Below are 20,015 nucleotides of genomic sequence, written 5' to 3' on the forward strand. Positions count from 1 at the left end.
ACTAATTGACCAAAAGATATATTGGCCTTTTGATTTTGTATGCCATCAACAATATCATAGTCTTCAACACCCCGGCCAAGAGGGTAATCCTTTGGATCTATTTTTCTTTGTCATCACCTCTTACTGCTCTCTTGTTGATCTTCTACTTTAGCCTTCCCTTTCCTTGATATTGTTTCCCTTTCTTCTTTGTCTCTTTCTCCCTATCATGCCTCGCTCTCTTATTGGCCAAGACATCCACATCTTGATGCTCAAGGGTAATGATTTTGATAGCCCTACCTTCTCCATTTGCATGCAACGGTTGTGGTTGTTGTTTCCGCGATGGTCCTTCTAGTGCCCGCTCCTGATGATTTTCTTCTACTCTCCCTCAACCACGCCCATACAAGGGATACATCCCTCCTTACTCTCTTGGCGGCTCAAGACAATCATGGGTGTAGTGAAACTCTTCACCACAATTGTAGCATCTACCTTGTAGCCTTCGTCCCATGCCTCTCCTAGCTACACGCTCTTCTCTTTGGTTTCTATCCATTATGTTAATCCTCAACTCTTGCGATTGACTAGCACAATTATGCAAAGTCGTGACTGTAACAGGATCTGGACTTTGAACTGCTCACTCCACCCTATCATCCGTTGCCATAGGAACCACTAGTTGCACCACAACTGGCTCAACATGTGCCATACCTTGCTCCCACCTTTTTTTGATCTTCTTGCTCTTGGCCTCAGCAATTTCCACAACTCTTTCAAATGTAGAAGTCTCCTCTTGATCCACCTTCTCCCTTACACTTAGATGGAGACAATCCATAAACTCACGCACTTTAAAGAAATCCCTTGGAGGTACTTGGGATGATGTCTCTAATTTCTCGCAAAGTCCTTTGAAGTGTTTCAAAAACACTTGAAAGTTAGCATGAACATCTTGTTGCAAACCTGTCAATTTTGTCGTTGCTTCTGTCGCTGTAAGTCTCTTGCCAAACCTGTCAAAAATTGCATGCCTCACTTGCTCCCATGTTTGCTTTTTGTCTTCCTCCAAACCTTCAAACCACTCGCGAGATTCTCCTTTGAGTGCAAGAGGAAACACATGAAGTTTTTCTTCATCATTCACAATGTGCATACCATGTGTATGCCACTCAAAGTCAGTAATCCAATCTTTCACATCCTCCTTCCCTGTGTGAACACTCCCAACTATAGGCCATCCTTCAAAGTTTCTTCTCCCTTGCATGAGTAGCTCCACAAAATTTAATGTCTTATGCCTCAACCGAACCACCACTTTTCTTAAATAATGCTCAAACTTCACAGCAAAACCAATTCACTTGGGTGCACAACCGACAAATTTTCGCTCCCCAACAGGATCATCAAAGGATGATGGAGCAAAAGACACCATGCGCACACTCACCCACCCCGACACCTTAAAACAACATAAGGAATTTACTTAAATTCCACACCACCACTCAAGATCTCAATGAAAATCCTCCGCAGAATCCCTATTCAAACTCCAAACACCTCGACCTACAAGCCCTTGCCTGCCCGCAAACACTACAAGGTGAGTCAAGTTGATCAAGGCTTGAAATCACACTTGATGGTGACCAAAATAAACAAAAAAAACCATCAAAACTTCAAAAAATCCAATCACAAAAGGCCTCTCTCAAACCATTGCAAAAGCTTCACCAAACTCCACTTTGTTGGACTCTTTGAGTAGCCTCAACCCTAATAGCATCAGGGTCACATAGTCTTAAAGATTGTGGCACCTTCTTCCCTCAATTCCTCGCACACACACATACATGGAAACCTAAAAACTTCCATAGGCTCTCCCAAGTGCAAACTTGAAGAGGAAAATCTCTCATTCACTCCTCCACACACTCGAAAATAGGACGCGAATGCGACGAGACTAGACTAGACCACCTCTAGGAACCCTGCTTCCTCCCACACATAGAAAGGTGCAAGTGCTAAGAATTGGCTTCAAAAGTTATCCTTCATCCTAAAAAATCATGACACCATGAGTGATGTGGCAATTTTAAGCTTTTCACACCATTTTGGACATTTTTTATCGTTTTAAGCCCAGTTTTGACCCTTGGCGGGCATTTTTCGCATGAAAAATACCAAACGGACTCCAGAATCCACCAAACTTTGTAGGCTTGGTGCTTGATACACAAAAATAATTTCCACATACCCACATTCCACTTTTGGCCACTTCTAGGGTGGTTCGCACACCGCTACATATCAGGCACCGCAAATAGACAGTTACAGGCATGTGCCAAACTTCTCGGGCGGGATGAGAGTGCCCACACATTTTTCTTGCATTATTTACATTCTAAAAAGATCAAAAAAAAATTCCTAGAGCCAAAAGAATCCACTCGAGACCACATCCAAGGCTTCGATACCCTATCCAGGCATGTATGTGTGCCCGACTCTCGGCAAGCAAGCATGATTATTTACATGTGTACATGTCGCATCATTTTTTAGACTCGAAACCAGTTTGCAAAGCTCCCAAATTCATGTATTTACATCTTTTTTTACATATGCCCATGCATATACACGCTACTTTGTACACGCCAAAAGCAGTCTATCAAAACGGGACTCTAGGCCGATGCGTTTACAGGGCCATCCATAGAGACAGCCTCGTCCCTACTCAAATAATTAATATTGCCTAGCTTTAGAGGTAATAAAAGGGAGAAATTAGTGAATTCCTTCTTAGCAAAGTGGTATGACATTTATGCACTACGAAAGCAGCCTAGTCATGTGCAGCCCGATGAGGCTAGCTTCTTGTTGACTTGCAAGGTGTACAAGTAGTGGATGAGTTTCACTACTCATCCTACCAGTTGGGTGGAGTTCAAAATGATGTTGCATAAGTAATTCTTGCCAGGAAATGAAGAAGAGAGAAGTTGGGAGCTATGGGACAAGCAAAGAACAAGTCCCTAGTTCGGTACATCTTGGACTATAGAGAGATAATACTCAAGTTGAAAGGGATCGATGCATTCAAGATGCTGCGAAGCTTCAAGATAAGCCTCACAAATGATTATTTTTAGTACATTGTGCCTCTTCAATTGAAAGACTCATCCAAGGCAATCAAATACATACAAATTTATGATGACATCAAGCATTGTGGTGTGAGAGATGGAGTAGCTAGGACTAGAGATAGAGATAGAGAAAAAAAGGGTTGAGGTTCAAAAGAAAAGGATTCTGTAGTGACAAACAAGGGGGGAGTATGAACTAAGGGAGTCAAGGTGGTCATTGATCTAAAAAACTGCGACCATTCAAAAAAAAAGTGGTGTATGTATGTCACTCTCTATTGGTGCATTATATACACTTTGAGATGTGCATTATGTTCCTTAGCAAAGACAAAGTTTGACTTTAGTGAGACAATTAGTAGACAATGGGTGTCACATATTTCTTAGAGATTTTGAGGATGTATGGTAGAGCCTGCATGTGTGCAAGTGCGATGAAGGAAGTGGAGCACAAAAGATTGCACACATAGGATTGGATGGAGCAGAGTACAATCAACACTCACTCATTATTTCTTTATGTATATAAAGATTCAGTGAGTGGGTTAGTGAGCTCATTCGGTGGTGGACACTATATCTCCATCATGGGGCAAGACACACACCACCTTTACCCCAACAATCTTCCATGTTCATCATGGAGAAAGACATGCGTCCATCATAGGGCAAGACACGCGCCACCTTTACCTAAACAATCTCCCACTTAAAGGCAAATGTTGATAAGTGGTGTTACTATAGGACCTAGTGGTATGTACAAGAGGTATAAGCCTGATGAATCTTGTATCAACCTATTCCCATTGGCTCTCTCAAAGTTGATGCATGCCACCGTATAGGCTCCAGCGATGTGCAAAAGCATATATCCTTGCTAAATTTAGCATGCATATCCTACATGTATCCTGTAATTACATGCACTCCTCCATGATACATCATGCTAGTGTCATTAATTGCACGTGAAAATCCAACTGTAAACACTCCCACTTCAGCTCTTATATCAGGTCTTGGCACTAAGATGTTGTACATGAGAGTATTGAAGGCTGATGTTGTGGAAAACTCATATATACCATATGCATTGACCTCTACCAATATATCCATAGTAGGTATCTCAACACTCCCTGCATCACCACCAAAACTAGTCACACATGGCCCCGTCAATCCTCACTCTAAGGTAGTTGTCCCTCGCTCATAGTTTGCATTATTGGGCAATGACAATCATACGTCTCTTGCACCCTCTATGTCACACACTGAACCATCAGCAAGTTGTACACAACCAAGTCTCCCACTAGAAAACTACTAAACGACTCACAACATGCTGTGATGTGAAAATCAGCATTGCCATCTAGTAACCAATGTGGATAAAGTGTGCTTTCCATAGACGTATCTACAAGAGATATACTCGAGGAAATCATGGCATCATCATCACAGGCATATACAACACACTATAACTACTTTTCTAATACGTGTCAAATTTGCATCTACATTTTTTATATATCTCCTTTGCTATCTCATGCATCTGAAATAGCATTGTCTAATGTGCCACATGTGACCACAATACCAACAACTTAAGTATCGAGATGAATGAGATCGTTGTCTCACATGAGTCATCATCTTAGACTCAAAATTTCACACATATCAACTACCATAAGTGAATATCAAAATGAGAAATCAACTCAACCACTATCACCAAAACAATATCAAACTAAAATAAACAAGGGTTATGGATCTATAGCATGTACAAGGGCAATGTGCATAAAATAATGCAAAAAGAGAAGTACACCAAACCTCGATAAAAAGTAACATCCTATGGGGAGAAAACGCTCTCAAAAAGAGTGCACCAACACTCACAGTGCCCAAGCACATTAACACATAAAATCTCTTGCATCAGTGTAACCACATTGTGCTCTCCAATCATCATACTAATGCAAAACTCAACTTCCAAATGTACCTAGAACTTGTAGGGCAAGTGGAAGAATGACTCGACCACTACCAAAACTAAAGGTCATCTACTTATAATTCATAGCCACACGAGCATACATTTCATATGCACTATGTGGAAGCAAAGTCAACACCAACAAGAGGGAATCACCGACTCAATGTATCAAGTGAATGGATGGCAATCAAACCAAAACTATGGCAATAAATCTAGGGAAAATTGGACAAAGTCTCCCCTAAAAAATGAGCATAATTTTGATGCGAACCTCAATTATAAAAATTTCATCCAAGATTCCAAAGTGGGAGATGATCTCAAACACTACAAAATGACCAAAAATCTATCAACTATTGAACATAGATAGACTACAATAAATACCACAAAATCATACAATGGTACAAAACACATATAATGTGCATATATGACAAAAGTCGCTACCAAACTTAGTAGGTATGTGTCAAGTTGGCACCATGTGATGCAAGTAATACATATGGCGATACATGCTCTCAACGGAGCTCAAACCACACTCCTCAATACCATTTGTATAAAAACTATACGCATAAACTTCCCACACCTGTGACCTATTATAAAACCATAATTTTCCAAATACCCATTGTTTGCAAACTTGTAGATTGTCAAGACCTGTGATAGCCTACTAGGCTAGAGCAATTCAAACCATAGATGGCATACATCACAAAAAACAAAAATTCATATGGCAATGCAAATCTACTCTCAACACACATGGAGAGATCAAGACATATGTGACAGCACCAAATTTGATGCAAAAGGAAACGTATCACTCCACATGTATCTATAAGCGGACATGGTGATGCTGACAATCAGAGAGAGTTAGTCTTTGAGACCAATGAGGTAAACATATAATCATGGCACATATGGCTTCCAAGATCTCAAGCTCACTTTGCCTCCCATTAGCAGCAAGTTGTCTCTCCATCTCGCCCTCTACAATGTCAGAGAGGGTGTGAGAATCCAAGGTTGATGTTGCAATTGTCTCAGTGATGCCACAAGCACAGAATAGGAGTTGTGGATGTTGGCTTTCATCATCGGACGAAAGTGCCTTGCCAATGCCGAATTTCGAAGACGCCAATGCCATGAAGATGAGGAAAATTGATGAGGAATATAGATGCCTAATAAGGTCCATCAAAAAATTGAAAATTGAGGTGTGTTTGTGTGTGTGTGTGTGTGTGTGTGTGTGTGTGTGTGTGTGTGTGTGTGTGTGTGTGTGTGTGTGTGTGTGTGTGTGTGTGTGTGTGTGTGTGTGTGTGTGTGTGTGTGTCTGTGTGTGTGTGTGTGTGTGTGTAAGTTATGGGGTTTCCAAGCTTCACTCTATCTCATTGTAGGGATAGTGAGAACCACATATGTAAATGTCATATTGTGGGATGGCATCATCACGACTAGTGCATGGAAACTACAAGAGGTTGTCAGGATCTTGAAAAACATACTCAATCCTTATCTACTCGATGCAACAGTCAATTGTATGTCAAACAGAAAAAACTAAGTGTGGCATCCACAAGAAAACCTTGATGATTCACTGAGCAAACGAAGTCCAATCATTACCAAACTTATAAGTCGATTAAATAAAGCCCAAACACACATGCCTAGGGTTTCATACCTCAGCCAAGGTTTTAAAATGTCAAAATAGACTCAACGCTGGGTAAGAAAGGACTAGAGATAATTACAAGCTGGAAGCTTGCAAACCCGACTATCGACTTTACATTTTCGTAAAAATAGTTGAAATTACAACTTTGGGCATGATGGGGTTTTCTATAAAAATTGAGTAAATTTACAATATTGCATTTTTTAACTAGTAATGTGGTATTTAACTCTTGGATATTCTTTTTTGGTCTTCACCTGCAAAGGAGAATTGCTCCAACATCATAGCCATGTTGTTGGACATTTCTTCCAATTGTTGGTGGTTGGTAGCTTGTAACTTTAATATCTTCACTTGTGACTAATTGTGGAGTATGGAGAGTAGTAAGTTCATCTAAAAAATCATGTATCACTTTGATTTCTGTCTCTAGTAGGTGGCAGCTACCTTTGTATTTTTTGAGTTTGCGTTGTCGGACATATACCTCTTGCTTCATCTTTTTTATTATGTGATGTGAAAACTATGTATAAGCCTCTATATCTTTAATTCTAGCCATTTGAGAGGTGTTGGCCTCCCCAATATCTACCTTTTGTTCTCCTTGTGTCTTCCTTTGGCTGTTCTTCAACATCCTCCTACTATATTTCTTTTACTGCTTTGTCAACTTTAGATCTTTAAGAAATTCTCCTCTATCTTTTCTTCAACTTGTGCAGTCTCTGGCACTTCTATGTTTGTGATGGGAATCTCTTGAGTGGTTGCTTCTTACATATTTTCTTGAGACTCTTCTTGTATGGGGGATAATGGCTTTATAATAGTTTGTGGGACTAGCACAATGGTAGAAGTTCCCTTGGCTTTAGTTTTGCTTACTTTTTCTTCCATTTTCATTTCACCTCTATTTTCTCTCTTTTTTTCTAGTTCTAGATAAAATTTAGATTGTCCTCTTCTTGATGGTACATGGGTTTCTTTGTTCAAAGATTTCTTAGGTTTGGCTAACAAAATTCTTTGAAATCACCTTGTAGGCATCTTTCCCTTTTGAAGGCTTCTTTCTCTCTTTCTAGCCTTGTAGCTCCCTAGGTAGGTTCTTTTACTATAACTAGTAGTGGAACCTTAAGGTGCTTAGAACTCCTTTCACACACCTTCTGTTTTATCTTTAGCACTGCTTATTTGATGTTCAATAGTTCTAAAGTACTTTCTGCTCTAACAGTTGGTCATCAACATTGTGTTCTTCCATAGGACCCTCATCATCCTCATCTTTAGAAGGTTGCATTAGTTTTGTAACATTGAATGGCCTAAAAACTTGTGTGTAGCGGAAATTAGCATGAACATAGTGGGCATTTCATTAGAATAGATTCCTAATGAGAATTACAAGAGTGCTTGGGTGGAGAGAGCAACAAAAATCATAACACCTAGTTACATAGCATGAACAATACTTTCAAAAGAGAGAGAAATTAAGCTATTGACAACAGTTGAGGGCCGGATTTGCATGGAGCCGGTCCCCCCTCCAAAAGGCTTTGTATTATGGTTTCTCCCATCAAGAGAGACATTGTACAATACAATTCTTTGTGTTCCTTCAAGACTAGCTAGTGCAATGAAGATGAAAGCTTCATGCACTAAGCAAAACACTTATCAAACACAACATTAATTCTCCCCGGTCTCAAACCCAAGACCTCACGCACCTTCGAAGATGGTGAGAGCTAGCAGGGTATGAGAGTAGATTGAGAGGAAGAAGGAGTATTCTTACGAGAAAGATGTACATCTCCTCACATAATCACTCATATTAGCATAGATTAGCTTAGTAACTAGCATGGTAGAGGATATGAGCATGCATTGAAGCTTGGCTCTTGGTTGGATTTGCATCACAAAGCCAAGAGTTGTTGGTGTAGGCCTCCCTTCTCACAAGCTTGGAGTAGATGATAAGCTTTTCATTAAAGCTTGAGAAGGAGAGAGAGTCTTCTTTTCTTCACACATGAGATTGTGTGAGTGTGTGTGTGATAATGCCTTGCAAAAATCAGCCCCCTCTCTCTCTTGGTCGACCCCTCTTGCTATTTGCTCATGCTACCCTCTCATTGGACCTCCCTAGGGCTAGCCAATGACAATTAAGCAGCATAACTGATAGCCTTCTGACATGTGTCCCCCTTTCCCCTTTTGTGAGAGCTTTAGGTAATTTAATAATTCAACTAAACTCTCATTGGACCCCTTTGCCTCCTCGCCAATAGAGATCATGCAAGCCATTGGGCTGTTGAATGCTCATTGGACCCCTTGGGAGACTGTCCAATAGTCTTCTAGAGAACTTAATTCTCATTGGTTCTTTTATTAAGTGTTTTTTAAATTAATTAAACTAGATTTACTCTAGCCTAATTCTTATTGGTCCACCTCCAAGGCCATCCAATAGGAATTGGGTACACCTTGTGGGCATCTGGCCTAGGGAGCTGACATGTGTCCCTCATTCCCTTTGTGTGTGTGTGTGTGTGTGTGTGTGTGTGTGTGTGTGTGTGTGTGTGTGTGTGTGTGTGTGTGTGTGTGTCGATTTCTCTCTCATCCCCTACAAGCAAGGCTCGCCCCCTCCTAAGTAGGGATTTGTAAAGACTTTTTTGACACACACACAAAGCATCCAATTCCCCCATGGTTGACCTTTGGACACAACCTTTGAATTTTGGAACCTTAGCATTTTGGAAGTCTTAATGGGCTGAACCTTAGGGTCTTTTTAGCCCATTCTTGCACATGGCTCTTTTGCAGATGGCCCCCCCTTTGGAGCCCTATTTTCCCTCCTTTGGATCCCTACTGTGGCCGGTCTGCTAGCTTCACCAATATTCTAGCTTTTTCTCCCCTGGCACTTCCCCATATTAAATGATCGGTTTAACATGAGAAAATCATTTAGGAGAATTAGATATCGATAACTATGACATTACCTCTCTCTCGAAATCATAGTCATCCTCGACTATGGTGTAGAGAAGATAAAACATATTCATGAGTCCTTTTCTTAGCAGGTAGAGGATCCCTATGTTACCCTACGACATCATTCCACAATGGATGACTAATCCATTTGGCACTTGAGAGCCTGAGGCTGCCGCAAGCATGTCTGCACATTAGTCCTATCAATCTTCCATAGTAGAGTGACAAGCTCTACTTGGTGTTTGGGAAACGTCGTCTCCACAAACTTGATCTAAGCATGCATACTACTTCATTTTTGTGCACAATAAAGAAAAAGAGAGTCTTATAAGACAAAAACTTTGTTCATTTTTAACATTTTGTACATTTGCTTACTCTTGGGAAGCATTGTAAGCATTGACAAGGTTTAGGTTCTCCTTTAATTGTATGCCTTGCATCCATCTAGCATCTTCAAAAGGATAATTCTTAAACTTAATAACATATCGTCGGATAGTCTTACCGCCTCTTACTACCTTGTCTTCATGTCGGAGAATGGGCTCGGGCTGCAGCACCTCCTCTTGGTCCTCGATCTCAGGTGGGTCTTCAGTAGTTGGTCCTTGAGGTGGCTCTCCTTTGTAAGGCTTTAATAGGCTCACATGGAAAGCAGTGTGTATGAGCCAATGATTGGCCAACTTGAGTTGATAGGCCATCTCATTGATTGGCCTAAGAATCTGGAAGGGACCATAGTACCTTTTTGCTAGTTTAGCATAGTACTTTTGGTGTCCTGTAGGATTCTTGCCCATCGTTTGCCTTAATCGAGCCTTGGGAAACTTTAATAAGAGCTAATCATTTTCTTTAAAGGCTTGAGCTCTTCTGCGCTTGTCAGCAGCAGCCTTTTGCCTTTGTTGTGAGATAGAGATAGCATCCTTAATCTTTTTAAAATATTCTTGTAGGTCTCGGGTATACTCATCTGCAGCGAAGATCTTCCCATGTACCTTAAGTAGCGAGGGACTTTTTGATCTTCCCTCAATTACCTCGAAAGGTGCTTTTCCCGTGGAAGTATGTACAGTCTTATTGTAAGCATACTCCACTGAGGGTAAGTACTTCTCCCATTGGGATCTTTGATCTACTTCCGTTACATAGGCTTTTAGAAGATCGAGAATTGTTAGGTTAGCTATTTCACTTTGGCCATCCGTTTGTGGATGATAGGCCGAAGAGAAGTTTAGCCTTGTCCCTAAATTCTCAAAGAGACCCTTCCAGAAATTGCTGATCATTCTAGGATCTCTATCCGACACTATGGACATTGGCAAGCCATGGTACTTGAAAATTTGTGAAATGAAGAGGGTTGCCATTTGATGGGCTTTGATAGTCTTTTTGACAAGTATAAAATGAGCTTCTTTACTGAACCTGTCTACTATCATCCATATTCCCGTATTCCCATGGATAGACTTAGGCAATCCAAACATAAAATCCATGGATATGCTCTCCCATGGTGAATTAGGGATTGGCAAGGGTTGAAGCAATCCAAGTTGCTTCCCTCTATCAAATTTTGTCTTTTGCAAAGCATACCACACATTTAGAAACATACTCTTGTATGTTCACTTTCATGGTAGGCCAATAGAAATATGTTTCAATTCCCTTTAAGGTAGACTGAATCCCTCTATGCCCCGCATAAGGTGGAGCATGAGATTTATACATTACTTTCTCACGTAGTGAGTTAGTAACACATAGTCTATTGCCGTAGAGAAGATAACCATCTTGTAAAGTAAATGGTTCTTCTTTCTTCCCTAATGCAAGGGCTGAAATCACATCTCTAAAATCGGGATCAATATCATACTCATCTATCATTGAAGATAGATCATTGTGAGTTGCTATGGAAACCGCATTCACTCTCGGCCGTCTTGAGAGTGCATCAGCTACTTGATTATGCTTGCCAGCAATGTGAGCAATATGAAAATGAAATTGCGAAAGGAAATTTGACCACCTTATTTGTTTTTCGGAGAGCTTGCGTCATGAAGTACTTAAGACTTTGGTGATCCGTTCGCAAAATGAAAGGAGTCCCCAATAAATAGTGCTTCCATGAGTCTAAGGCATGTAGAACTGCAAGGAATTCTTTCTCATATATTCCTAGAGCTTGCTCAACAAGGTCGAGCCTTCGACTTTCATAGCCTATGGCATTCCCTTCTTGAAGCAAAACAGCTCCAAGACAATCACCACAAGCATCACATTGGACCTCAAATGGTTTTGAGAGATCCGGTAGTGTAAGCACAGGTTGAGAGATAAGCTTTTCTTTAAGCTTTTCGAAAGCATTGTTCTCCTTAGCAGACCAAGTATACCTAACGCTTTTCTTTGTTAGGTCATGTAATGGTCCCGCAATTTGTGAGAACTTTTCTATGAAGCGTCTATAGTATGCACACATACCTATAAAGCTTCTTAGTTCATGAAGATTCTTTGGTTTAGGCCATCCTTTTATTACCTCTAACTTTGATGGATCCATAACATAAAGTTTATTCTCTCTTAAAACTTGAAATATTACCTGGAGGTGTTGCTTGTGCTCGTCTGATGAATTAGAGTAGATGATAATATCATCAAAGAATACTCCAGTGAAGGTTCGATGAGGCCTGAACAGCTTCTGCATCAAGCGGTTGAATGTGGCTGGTGCATTGGTCAAGCCAAAAGGCATGACAATGTATTTGTAAAGACCAAATGTGGTGCGAAATGCGGTCTTTACAATGTCTTGATCAACTATCCTTATTTGATGATAGCCACTTTTTAGGTCAATCCTACTGAAGTAGGTCGATCCTTGTAGCTTATCAAATAGGTCTTTTAGCCGTGGAATGGGAAACCTATTCTTGATAGTGATCCTATTTAGTGCTCTAGAGTCGACACACATATGATATGTGCCGTCTCTCTTTTTCACTAATAGCACAGGTGAGAAAAATGGAGATGAGCTAGGTCTAACCATGCCCTTCTCAACTAACTCATGCACTTGCCGCATAATCTCCTCTTGTTGAGCTTGAGAAACTCTATAAAAAGGTTTGTTAGGCGGTGAACTTCCTGGAAGAAGTTCAATTGCATGGTCATCATTACCTCGTTTAGGAGGTAGCTCACAAGGGATGTCGTCAATAAAAACATCTTGAAACCCCTTGAGAAAATTGGATAACTCTAATTCCTTTTGGTTGCTTTTATTTTCTTTTGCTAAAGCATTAGTTTCATTTTGAGAATCTTTAACAAAAATCATGTACACGGAAATAGAGCTCTTTATTGACTTGTTGAAAGTTGGTGTATGTACAGTGGGGATAGTGTTACCCGTTTCCTTAGTATCTATATACGTGTCTTTTTCCTTGAACTTAAAGAAGATTCTCCTTTCGGGGAATTTAACATTAGCAGCAAGGCGATCAAACCATGGTGCCCCTAGGATTACCTCCTCATGCTTGAGAGGAGAGATAAAGAAGTCCTCTTTGTCCACATAGCTTTGGACATGAAGCCTCAATTTCCCGATTAAGGGAGTGACTGAAGCTTATTTCCCCTTGAAAGCACTGTCTACGGGTAGAACATCTCCCATCTCATAGGCTTGTATGCCTAGCTTGATGGACAACTCTATAGATATAAAATTGTGAGTAGAACCAGGGTCAAAGAGAATAAAAGCATCATGTTCTCTTACCTTTCCCCAAGCATGGCATAGAGGAGATCCTTTGTGATGAGTTTGGTGAGTCTCCTCCTCTTGGATTTCAACCAAGGTAGCTCTAGGAGGATCTTGGCGGTTGTTCTTTTGGGGACAAGCACGGTACGCATGCCCTTGTTCGCCGCACTTGAAACACCGGTTATCCTTGCGATAACGCTCAAGCTCCTCAGGAGAGAGTTTGTTTTTACCTTTGTAAACTCCCTTCTCTTTAGCTTTGTTGGAGTTGCCCTTAGGAGACTTTTGGACATTGTCCTTCCCCTTAGGCTCGTTGGAACCCTTGTTTTCCGTGGGCTTATTATTTCTTTTAGCCCCCGTTTGGAAATTGATTCGAGAGGCCACCATAGTATGGTGTGTTACCACCGATATGGTACGTGGCCTTTGGGAGTTGACATACTCCGCCATTTCTTCGGTTAAGCCCGCACAAAATTGTTGCTTTTTCTCTCCAAAATCCAACTTTTTGAAGACAGTTGCTTTGAGTTGTAGGTCCCAAAAATTTTCTACATATTTGTGGATGGATTCATAGGGAGAGAGCTTTAAGCTTCGCCATTCGGTGAGTACTTTGTCTTTGGCATCGGTGGCCAAAAACTGCTTCATAATGGAAGCGCTTAAAGCTTTCCATGTTCGCGGAGCTTCACCGTTGGCTCATAGGCTAGACCACCATTGCCTGGTGGACTTTTGAAATTGCATAGCTACATGGCGTAGCTTAGAGGACTCCGTGAAGCCCTCATCTCCAAATGTCGTATCAAACTGTTGGATAAAGGCCAAGACTTTGTCCGTAGCACCAAAGGTGCCATCATAGGTAAGGAAAGAGATGCTCTTCCCTCCCTCTTTGAACTTCTTTAGCTTGGACGACCTCTTCCATGCGGCATAGGATTTGCTATGGCCTCTTCTATTTGATGGTTCAAAGGTTGCACCATCACTTTCTTCAGAAGGTGAAGAATTTGAAGAAGGTGGAGAAGAGGGTGACCTCTTTCTTGCGTTTTTCTTGTCTTGATCTTGTCTTGATCTTCTTCGTCTTCACCATCACTTTCATAAAAGGAAGAGGATGAAGAAGATGGAGAAGATGGTGTCTTCTTTCTCGCCTTTTTCTTCTATTGCTTTTTATCATCCCTCTTTGAATTATGGTGTGGAGAAGGGTGCGATAGTCTTCTCCGCTTTGGTGGTGATGGAGAGCGTTTAGCCCGTCGTCTTCGTGGAGCCATCTCTGCCGAGGTGGCGGGAGACTCGCTTCTTTCTCGTTCCTTCGATGGAGGCTCTTGAGATCTCCTTTGGGAAGAGGAGATGCATTATCAAGAAGGAAATTCTTGAGCCCTTCGTATGGATTCTCTTCTTCTTCCTGAATCGGAGAGAGACCTCTTTTGGAAGTCTCACAAGGAGGCTTACTAGGTGTTCTCTCGTCATGGTGGTGAGCTTGGAGAATCCCGTGAGCACGGAGCTGCCGTTGCACTTCACTTTGGAGAGATGGATTGCCCATGGCTTGTTGAAGCCTAGAAACAAGATAGTTAACAAGCATCGGAGCATCATTAGTAGCTTGCTCATTAGCTAAATCAAAGTTATCAACATTAATTTCATTCTCTTTACTATTGCCAGCCATTCTAACAACTTTTAGGTGTAAACTTTTTAGGTGTACATTGGAACTTCAAGCCCTAGTTGCTACTCCTCTTTACCCTTTTAGAAAAAGCACTCAAGCTACTATACCCGTGGCTCGAATACCATTAATTGCAAGGAATAGAAGAGAGGGTCGTTCAACACCAAAATAGCACCGGCTCCTGTCAAGCTTCTAATAGCTCAATAGTGGTTAAGCCGTAGGCAAGCCCCGTAGGACTCCACTATTAAGACCATAGTTCTCGATGGTGATGCCCCGTTAACTGCACGAAGGCAGGCACACTGCAAGGCTGAAAATTCCCTATTCTACTTAGTCACAGGCAATTAATTATACCAACCATTTATAGCTAGCTTGAGGACCTCCCTTCTTGAGCAAGAAAAGAGAAACCTTGTGCTCTGATACCAATGTAACATTCAATGGCCTAAAAACATGTGTGTAGCGAAAATTAGCATGAACATAGTGGGCATTTCATGTAGGCCAAGAGTTGTTCGTGTAGGCCTCCCTTCTCACAAGCTTGGAGTAGGTGATAAGCTTTCCATTAAAGCTTGAGAAGGAGAGAGAGTCTTCTTTGCTTCACACATGAGATAGTGTGAGTGTGTGTGTGATAATTCCTTGCAAAAATCAGCCCCCTCTCTCTCTTGGTCGACCCCTCTTGCTATTTGCTCATGCTACCCTCTCATTGGACCTCCCTAGGGCTAGCCAGGACAATTAAGCAGCGTAAGTGATAGCCTCTCTCTTAAAACTTGAAATATTACCTGGAGGTGTTGCTTGTGTTCGTCTGATGAATTAGAGTAGATGATAATATCATCAAAGAATACTCCAGTGAAGGTTCGATGAGGCCTGAACAGCTTCTGCATCAAGCGGTTGAATGTGGCTGGTGCATTGGTCAAGCCAAAAGGCATGACAATGTATTTGTAAAGACCAAATATGGTGCGAAATGCGGTCTTTACAATGTCTTGATCAACTATCCTTATTTGATGATAGCCACTTTTTAGGTCAATCCTACTGAAGTAGGTCGATCCTTGTAGCTTATCAAATAGGTCTTTTAACCGTGGAATGGGAAACCTATTCTTGATAGTGATCCTATTTAGTGCTTCTTTACTGAACCTGTCTACTATCATCCATATTCCCGTATTCCCATAGATAGACTTAGGCAATCCAAAGATAAAATCCATGGATATGCTCTCCCATGGTGAATTAGGGATTGGCAAGGGTTGAAGCAATCCAAGTTGCTTCCCTCTATCAAATTTTGTCTTTTGCAAAGCATACCACACATTTAGAAACATACTCTTGTATGTTCACTTTCATGGTAGGCCAATAGAAATATGTTTCAATTCCCTTTAAGGTAGACTGAATCCCTCTATGCCCCGCATAAGGTGGAGCATGAGATTCATACATTACTTTCTCACGTAGTGAGTTAGTAACACATAGTCTATTGCCGTAGAGAAGATAACCATCTTGTAAAGTAAATGGTTCTTCTTTCTTCCCTAATGCAAGGGCTGAAATCACATCTCTAAAATCGGGATCAATAGCATACTCATCTATCATTGAAGATAGATCATTGTGAGTTGCTATGGAAACCGCATTCACTCTCGGCCATCTTGAGAGTCCATGAGCTACTTGATTATGCTTGCCAGCAATGTGAGCAATATGAAAATGAAATTGCGAAAGGAAATTTTCCCACCTCATTTTTTTGTCGATGAGCTTGCGTCATGAAGTATTTAAGACTTTGGTGATCCGTTCGCAAAATGAAAGGAGTCCCCAATAAATAGTGCTTCCATGAGTCTAAGGCATGTAGAACTGCAAGGAATTCTTTCTCATATATTCCTAGAGCTTGCTCAACAAGGTCGAGCCTTCGACTTTCATAGCGTATGGCATTCCCTTCTTGAAGCAAAACAGCTCCAAGACAATCACCACAAGCATCACATTGGACCTCAAATGGTTTTGAGAGATCCGGTAGTGTAAGCACAGGTTGAGAGATAAGCTTTTCTTTAAGCTTTTCGAAAGCATTGTTCTCCTTAGCAGACCATGTATACCTAACGCTTTTCTTTGTTAGGTCATGTAATGGTCCCGCAATTTGTGAGAACTTTTCTATGAAGCGTCTATAGTATGCACACATACCTATAAAGCTTCTTAGTTCATGAAGATTCTTTGGTTTAGGCCATCCTTTTATTACCTCTAACTTTGATGGATCCATAACATAAAGTTTATTCTCTCTTAAAACTTGAAATATTACCTGGAGGTGTTGCTTGTGTTCGTCTGATGAATTAGAGTAGATGATAATATCATCAAAGAACACTCCACTGAAGGTTCGATGAGGCCTCAACAGCTTCTCCATCAAGCGGTTGAATATGGGTGGTGCATTGGTCAAGCCAAAAGGCATGACAATGTATTTGTAAAGACCAAATGTGGTGCGAAATGCGGTCTTTACAATGTCTTGATCAACTATCCTTATTTGATGATAGCCACTTTTTAGGTCAATCCTACTAAAGTAGGTCGATCCTTGTAGCTTATCAAATAGGTCTTTTACCCATGGAATGGAAAACCTCTTCTTGATAGTGATCATATTTTGTGCTCTAGAGTCGACACACATACGATATGTGTCGTCTCTCTTTTGCACTAATAGCACAGGTGAGAAAAATGGAGATGAGCTAGGTCTAACCATGCCATTCTCAACTACCTCGTGCACTTGCTGCATAATCTCCTCTTGTTGAGCTTGAGAAACTCTGTAAGGAGTTTTGTTAGGCGGTGAACTTCCTGGAAGAAGTTCAATTGCATGGTCATCATTACCTCGTTTAGGAGGTAGCTCACAAGGGATGTCGTCAATAAAAACATCTTGAAACCCCTTGAGAAAATTGGATAACTCTAATTCCTTTTGGTTGCTTTTATTTTCTTTTGCTAAAGCATTCGGTTCATTTTGAGAATCTTTAACAAAAATCATGTACACGGAAATAGAGCTCTTTATTGACTTGTTGAAAGCTGGTGTATGTACAATGGGGATAGTGTTACCCATTTCCTTAGTATCTATATACGTGTCTTTTTCCCTGAACTTAAAGGAGATTCTCCTTTCATGGAATTTAACATTGGCAGCAAGGCGATCAAACCATGGTGCCCCTAGGATTACCTCCTCATGCTTGAGAGGAGAGATAAAGAAGTCCTCTTTGTCCACATAGCTTTGGACATGAAGCCTCAATTTCCCGATTAAGGGAGTGACTGAAGCTTATTGCCCCTTGAAAGCACTGTCTGCGGGTAGAACATCTCCCATCTCATAGGCTTGTATGCCTAGCTTGATGGCCAACTCTATAGATATAAAATTGTGAGTAGAACCAGGGTCAAAGAGAATAAAAGCATCATGTTCTCTTACCTTTCCCCAAGCATGGCATAGAGGAGATCCTTTGTGATGAGTTTGGTGAGTCTCCTCCTCTTGGATCTCAACCAAGGTACTCTAGGAGGATCTTGGCGGTTGTTCTTTTGGGGACAAGCACGGTACGCATGCCCTTGTTCGCCGCACTTGAAACACCGGTTATCCTTGCGATAACGCTCAAGCTCCTCAGGAGAGAGTTTGTTTTTACCTTTGTAAACTCCCTTCTCTTTAGCTTTGTTGGAGTTGCCCTTAGGAGACTTTTGGACATTGTCCTTCCCCTTAGGCTCGTTGGAACCCTTGTTTTTCGTGGGCTTATTATTTCTTTTAGCCCCCGTTTGGAAATTGATTCGAGAGGCCACCATAGTATGGTGTGTTACCACCGATATGGTACGTGGCCTTTGGGAGTTGACATACTCCGCCATTTCTTCGGTTAAGCCCGCACAAAATTGTTGCTTTTTCTCTCCAAAATCCAACTTTTTGAAGACAGTTGCTTTGAGTTGTAGGTCCCAAAACTTGTCTACATATTTGTGGATGGATTCATAGGGAGAGAGCTTTAAGCTTCGCCATTCGGTGAGTACTTTGTCTTTGGCCTCGGTGGCCAAAAACTGCTTCATAATGGAAGCGCTTAAAGCTTTCCATGTTCGCGGAGCTTCACCGTTGGCTCATAGGCTAGACCACCATTGCCTGGTGGACTTTTGAAATTTCATAGCTACATGGCGTAGCTTAGAGGACTCCGTGAAGCCCTCATCTCCAAATGCCGTATCAAACTGTTGGATAAAGGCCAAGACTTTGTCCGTAGCACCAAAGGTGCCATCATAGGTAAGGAAAGAGATGCTCTTCCCTCCCTCTTTGAACTTCTTTAGCTTGGACGACCTCTTCCATGCGGCATAGGATTTGCTATGGCCTCTTCTATTTGATGGTTCAAAGGCTGCACCATCACTTTCTTCAGAAGGTGAAGAATTTGAAGAAGGTGGAGAAGAGGGTGACCTCTTTCTTGCCTTTTTCTTGTCTTGATCTTGTCTTGATCTTCTTCGTCTTCACCGTCACTTTCATAAAAGGAAGAGGATGAAGAAGATGGAGAAGAGGGTGTCCTCTTTCTCGCCTTTTTCTTCTCTTGCTTTTTATCATCCCTCTTTGAATTATGGTGTGGAGAAGGGTGCGATGGTCTTCTCCGCTTTGGTGGTGATGGAGAGCGTTTAGCCCGTCGTCTTCGTGGAGCCATCTCCGCCGAGGTGGCGGGAGACTCACTTCTTTCTCGTTCCTTTGATGGAGGCTCTTGAGATCTCCTTTGGGAAGAGGAGATGCATTATCAAGAAGTAAATTCTTGAGCCCTTCGTATGGATTCTCTTCTTCTTCCTGAATCGGAGAGAGACCTCTTTTGGAAGTCTCACAAGGAGGCTTACTAGGTGTTCTCTCGTCATGGTGGTGAGCTTGGAGAATCCCGTGAGCACGGAGCTGCCGTTGCACTTCACTTTGGAGAGATGGATTGCCCATGGCTTGCTGAAGCCTAGAAACAAGATAGTTAACAAGCATCGGAGCATCATTAGTAGCTTGCTCATTAGCTAAATCAAAGTTATCAACATTAATTTCATTCTCTTTACTATTGCCAGCCATTCTAACAACTTTTAGGTGTAAACTTTTTAGGTGTACATTGGAACTTCAAGCCCTAGTTGCTACTCCTCTTTACCCTTTTAGAAAAAGCACTCAAGCTACTATACCCGTGGCTCGAATACCATTAATTGCAAGGAATAGAAGAGAGGGTCGTTCAACACCAAAATAGCACCGGCTCCTGTCAAGCTTCTAATAGCTCAATAGTGGTTAAGCCGTGGCAAGCCCCGTAGGACTCCACTATTAAGACCATAGTTCTCGACAGTGATGCCCCGTTAACTGCACAAAGGCAGGCACACTGCAAGGCTGAAAATTCCCTATTATACTTACTCACAGGCAATTAATTATACCAACCATTTATAGC

The 20,015-nt window shown here is 41.5% G+C and overlaps 1 pseudogene; it reads right to left on the reverse strand.

Moving 5' to 3' along the window:
- LOC147436856 (uncharacterized) overlaps positions 1-19,657 on the reverse strand; it is a 90,089-nt pseudogene extending 70,432 nt beyond the window's left edge.
- Positions 19,658-20,015: the final 358 nt, after the last annotated feature.

This window comes from Adiantum capillus-veneris, chromosome 17, assembly GCF_014529385.1.
Source record: "Adiantum capillus-veneris isolate H3 chromosome 17, ASM1452938v2, whole genome shotgun sequence".
In the NCBI taxonomy this organism is placed as follows: domain Eukaryota; kingdom Viridiplantae; phylum Streptophyta; class Polypodiopsida; order Polypodiales; family Pteridaceae; genus Adiantum; species Adiantum capillus-veneris.